The sequence below is a fragment of the Aptenodytes forsteri genome, unplaced genomic scaffold, assembly GCF_000699145.1.
Source record: "Aptenodytes forsteri isolate BGI_AS27 unplaced genomic scaffold, ASM69914v1 Scaffold100, whole genome shotgun sequence".
Classification (NCBI taxonomy): domain Eukaryota; kingdom Metazoa; phylum Chordata; class Aves; order Sphenisciformes; family Spheniscidae; genus Aptenodytes; species Aptenodytes forsteri.
In genome coordinates, this window is record NW_008796216.1 from 851,468 (window position 1) to 857,274 (window position 5,807).

General features: G+C 37.4%; 1 protein-coding gene across 1 annotated transcript in view; it reads right to left on the bottom strand.

The window, feature by feature from the left end:
• Window positions 1–1,356: 1,356 nt before the first annotated feature.
• Window positions 1,357–5,807, bottom strand: part of TINAG (tubulointerstitial nephritis antigen) — a 67,658-nt gene continuing 63,207 nt past the window's right edge. Inside the window, exon 12 of the transcript XR_658010.2 lies at window positions 1,357–1,366. The gene's annotated coding sequence lies outside the window, so the exon portion shown is untranslated. The remainder of the gene's footprint in view (window positions 1,367–5,807) is intronic.

Consider the following 5,807-nt stretch of genomic DNA (forward strand, 5'->3'; position numbering starts at 1 on the left):
AGCGGTAGAACAAGGGGTAATGGTTTTAAACTAAAAGAAGGTAGATTCAGATCAGATCTAAGGAAGAAATTTTTTATGCTGAGGGTGGTGAAACACTGGAAGAGGTTGCCCAGAGAAAGGTAGGTGCCCCATCCCTGGCAACATTCAAGGTCAGGTTGGAGGGGGCTCTGAGCAACCTGATCTAGTTGAAGATGTCCCTGCTCATTGCAGGGGGGTTGGACTAGATGACCTTTAAAGGTCCCTTCCAACCCAAACTATTCTATGATTCTATGAAACCAGCGTAAAAATCAGCAACAGGAGAATGGCGTTTTAATGAGGTAAGAACTATTTAAGAAAACACAACACTAATAATGGTAAAGTTCAAAGATCCATGATAAGTTCTGACTATTTTTCTTCTAATTACCAGATCATTTCCAGGGGTGTTCTACTGACAGTGTTCTCTCCCATATCAATACAACAGAATAATCTATTTTCTACCAAACTTCTGCATGACAGGACATGAGTCACTTTTCTTCACTTTTTTCTCCATTTTTAAAATAACATTCATGTTTCTGTACCTTATGAAGATTAATTCATTAATACTTTTAAATGTCTTCAAGATATTCTGAAGGTTATATAATTGGCATTTGGTAATTTGGTACATTTAATTAGTCAGAATGAAAAAATCCACTTGGGATTATTGAATACTTAGATAGTCAACTCTACATCCAAAAATATCAGTCAATAAATTCTCAAAAATATATATACCTAAAAAGTATATATTGCTATATATCCCTCCCAGGCACATAATATTGCCATTATCAGAGACAAAATCCATCTGACCCAGTACAGCTGTTCTCATGAAATATGTTCTCATGTTTCAGGACTTTCAATTATGTTCCTAACTAAGAATTTTGAAAGCGAAAGGATATACATCTTAATGAGTCACCTAGCAGCTTTTGGCAATCCCCTGTTTCATTAATTTTGTTGAATACTTCATAAGTATGAATTGTAAGAGCTTGATGTAAGATAAAAATCAAGTTTCAAATGTTTAATACTAAAATATATATTAAACAAGGAACACCTCTCTTTACTGGATGTCAGAGCTGTTGGATTTATACAAGTTACCATATTTTTTTCTACTTTGATCAAAGTGAGAATAGTGAGAAAAATTATGCTCAGTTGGATGGCAGCAGAATCATTCAGACCTATATTACCGCTATCAGATAAACCAGGACTGTTATTATGAGTAAGGATTATAACCCGGGATGTATTTGTGCACCATGAGGTAGAAGAATAACAATCTCTTTCTATACATGGGAAACCAAAGTGCAGAAAAATGCAAAAACTTCCTCAGGGTGACACAAACAGCACTGACAGAGATGAACTCCAAGATTTTCAGGTTGATAACTGGACTATATATTTAGCTTCTAAATTGAAATATAACTCAGCTTGCCATCTAAAGCCAGCTGTCACAGGATAATTTTATTACAACGAGATGGGAATGAAATTCCCAACTCTAAGTGATTATCAATTTTTACAGGAGAGTGTGAACCAGATATGATCACGGTGATTAAAAAAGACCTCTTCTATTCCAGTAAGAAGTGTTCTGTTAAGTACAAGCATACAAGAATTCCTAATAGTGGTGTGTCACCTTTAATTGGTCTTGAAGAAAGGGTGATGTGACACCACTCAAAATAGGGAAGCACATAAGAAATAAATTCCTGTTTATCCAATCTTTTAATACTAGAACAAGTGGAAATGCCAATAACTATTGACAGCAGTCAACTTAAAATTGCCATAGCATACCACAATATTTCCTAACAAACACATCAAATTCACTAACATTCGGAATACTACCTTTGCTGAATCTAAGGAATAAATACGCATATAATAAATGCACACATCATTATTAGGTACAGAGTGATATATTTTTTTTAAATTTTAAATTTGACATCCTGGAGACTTAGCAAGTATTTTATGTTCCTGATGTCAAGTGAACATGGGAGAGTTTCAGATTAATTTTACCATTTTTAAAGGGATTGCAAAGCTCACATAGCTACAGAGAAAGGGTTTGAAGTATGTGGTCTGTATGTAACCCAAAAGTCCTTGAAACTGACAAAAAAAAACTTTTTAAAATTTATTTATGATTTACATGAATCTCTTAAATCATTGAGAACTGACTTACAATTATTTAACTGTAGGATTTAGCAAGCCACTTCTGCTAAAGAATGCAATGGGTGAATGCTGCCTTTACTTTGAAACATGACATTGATTATTGTCTTCTCATTACAACTAGATTGAGTGCAAGCTACAGTCAAGCTGAATAAAGCCCAGCAAACCAGTGCCATTTTAAATGATGCACATCTAAAGAAACTAATGAATGAGATGACTTCATTCTTTCAGTTCCATTCAGCTCAGACAGAATTACAGCCAGCCTGGAGAAACTGCTAATGAAACTTACTGCCTTCCTAAAAATAGAAATCTCAGCTTGAAATCTAATGCCTGTGCCTCTGTGGAGTCTAAAGAGAATGGAAATGTAGCTATAAGTAATTTTTGGAAAGACATCACTGCATTACAATGTTTGCTGATATTCAATAAGCCTGTATTAGCCCTTTTGAAGGACTCTCTATACCTCTCTATGATAAGGAGCTTTATCTGTTGAAAAAAGAAAAAGGAAGTTAAATCCCTGTGTCCTGTTACCACTGTGGGAATTGCATGTGTGGGATTTAACATAAGAAACTGCCAAGGGAACAAAGTGCTACACTAGGCTCAGAAAACTTTACTCTTTTTTTTTAACTTATTCCGTACAATTCATTTTGTGGCAAGTTTCATTTCACCTGGAAAAGGAAATACTGCGTGAAAAGATTTTTTCTGAATGGTTATAACCTTAAACAATTTATTTTTGCTTCAGGCTCATATAATGAATGATTCCAACCTCTTAGTTCTCAATCAGGACCTTATGAATCGCTATGGATTCCGTACACATGTTCATCTTCTCTCCCAGCTTCACACAGTGTAGATGAATGTACACTACATGTGTGTTGAAATCAATCTGAATCCTTCTGAGGACAAGAATTTGTAAAAAGCAATCATAATCATAATTTCAAGATGTATGTATCTGGCAAGTAAAGAGCACTAGTAAAGAGGTGGAAGAATCTAAGACATACCAATTTACTATGCCTAGCAAAGTCGAAGTAGGAATAAAGAGAAAGTGTGTGCTCTGTGTGCAGCTGGTAAATAGGGACGATACATAATCCACAAGGAGTAGTATAAATGCCTCCATGTATTTCAGTGCACAATACGGTTCAAAGCATCAGTCACATTTCCTTTACTATCCCTCATTTTAACCAGTCCTACATACACCTCCACATGTGAATACAAAACACATAGTTACCTGCCATCTTCTGCAGAGGAAGACCCTTGTTCTGGTGGATCACAGGAGATCTGAGAGGTGAACTCACCTAGCTGTCCTTGGAGCAACCCTATGTAAGTTTCCACCATTAATACAAGAACCTGTATGTAAATTCATACACAAAATTGCGTACCTCTAAGTTTCAATCAGGTGCTTAATTATAGGCTGGAAATCGTGTATCAGTTTGTTCATATCAAAAGAAAGCACAGTGTAAAGTGCAAAGTAAAGAAAATGAGTGGTATCACGTGGTAATTCTAGTGGATGAAGGCTTGCATGACCTTATCAGACAGAATCTCTTACTTCCTTATTCTAGGCACTATTTTTGTGCCTTTTAGAAAGCAAAAGTTCTCTTTAAGAGAAAGAAATATTAATTTTAGATTCTAGCTAGACTCCATTAAGATGCTCTTTCAAGCCACATTGTGTCTGCAAAGAGTGGAGTTTTATGAACATAAATCAGTTTTCTAATACCCATAAGTGGGCTTTTCATAAGCACCCAGAAATAATTCACCCAACTTCCCTGTGCATCAGTAGAACTTGACTGGCAGCTTTCTTAAGCACTTTCAAAAAACCTTACCTGCATGTCTGGTATTGAATGTATCAATGATGACTAAGTTATACTACAGACAGCCCATTTGTTTCTGAATATGGCAGCAATAGAAACAGCCTTGTGAAAAAAAGACAATCGATAACTCAGAGCATTTCTCTGTGTGTTGAAAGCAGATGGTTTGAAAGTATATTTGAATAAAGAAAGAACTTCTGACTAATGTGATACATGGTTTGGGATGTATCTAACAGCCTCTGGGTCTGTTAGCTCTGTCTACGCTGCCAGATGCACCAACCCTCAAACTCCAAAAGATGCTTTAACACAGCAGACCTGGAGCCTAGATTGGTGCAAAACACATGAAATGGGGGGCCAGCACTTACACCTTAAAGGGGCACTCCAGCCAGGGCCAGTCCATCTTGGCTCGGGCCCTGAGCAAAGGCAGTTCTTCATCCTACGCTGGGTGAACGTCAGCCCCAGAAATCAAATTAACAGAAAGAAACTGCTGGTTCCTTGCTTACCTCACTCTTTGAATGGTCCAAAGTTTTACTGCATCTCTGGCAATTCTGTCCAGTTACCTAATCCTGGGAGGGGGGGAATGGATTACAGGTGGGCAGGTCAGCCAGAGGGAGGCAGACTGATACCTAGAGAAGCCTACTTCACTTAAAGAAGGGGAAAACCCACACGACTGCAGTGGGACAAAACTTATTTGGGAAGGGAGGATTTCTTTAAAAGTAATTTAACAGACAATATATCCGAGTCTTCAGGCTTTTTCCATGGGCAAAAGTAGTACTCTTTACAATATTTTTTACATAATTTATCTTTTAAATATTTTTACAATATTTATTTTATTCGATAATGACCTTATGCAAAGATCATAGATTTCTTACATACAAATAACCTCTGATCAGCAAAACTGAAAGTTTAAGCAGACACTAAAGGACATTTGTTCGGTGAAGAGTCAGGAACAGTTTTATTTTTCAGCAATTACAATTTGACATTACTTGTCCCATACTGTTATATCAGTACTGTGTTTTCTTAGGAGTTGCATCATAATTGAAAAATACCACATACATATGGAAATTTGTTATATTCTGCTCTACTGGAAATAAAATATAAAGGTGAAGAAATTATTCCCCCCCCCCCCAAAAGGCATAAACAAAGGCATTAACTTCCTTGATCATATGAACACTTACACACATCTTTACAGCATTCCCCTGGAGATAGCTTTCACATGTGTAGATGTACACAGGCCTACAGAGATTGTTGCACTTGGTTCTCATACAGTTTGACCCCTCTGAATAAAGACAACTACTATCGCCCAGACTGACACTGCTCTAAGGCCATACCTTGACAGCATCCTGAATGCTTCCACAGACAATAGAACTGAATCCCTTCAGAACAACATGAACACTGAGCAGCACTGAGCAAAAGTGTTTCAAGGGCTTGAAGAAAGAGGGAGACTTTCAAAATAAATGAAAAGCAAATCAATGCTTTTTCCCAGTTCAGCTAAGTCTGCAGTCAAGCCATCAGTCTCATTAAAACCCAGGCAGAGAATAATCTTTGTGCACTCAGTATGCCAACACTGCTCCTCTGGGTTTCTGCATGCATTTGCAGAGGGGGAAGGAAGCTGGTGAATAAAATAAACCAGTGCAAATCTCTCTCATTATGACACCACAAGAGTTCGGATCTTTGTATTCAAGAACATACATGAACAAAGAATATATAGAATCATAGAATAGTTTGGGTTGGAAGGGACCTCTGAAGGCCATCTAGTCCAACCCCCCTGCCGTGGGCAGGGACATCTTCAACTAGATCAGGTTGCTCAGAGCCCCGTCCAACCTGACCTTGAATGTTGCCAGGGATGGGGCA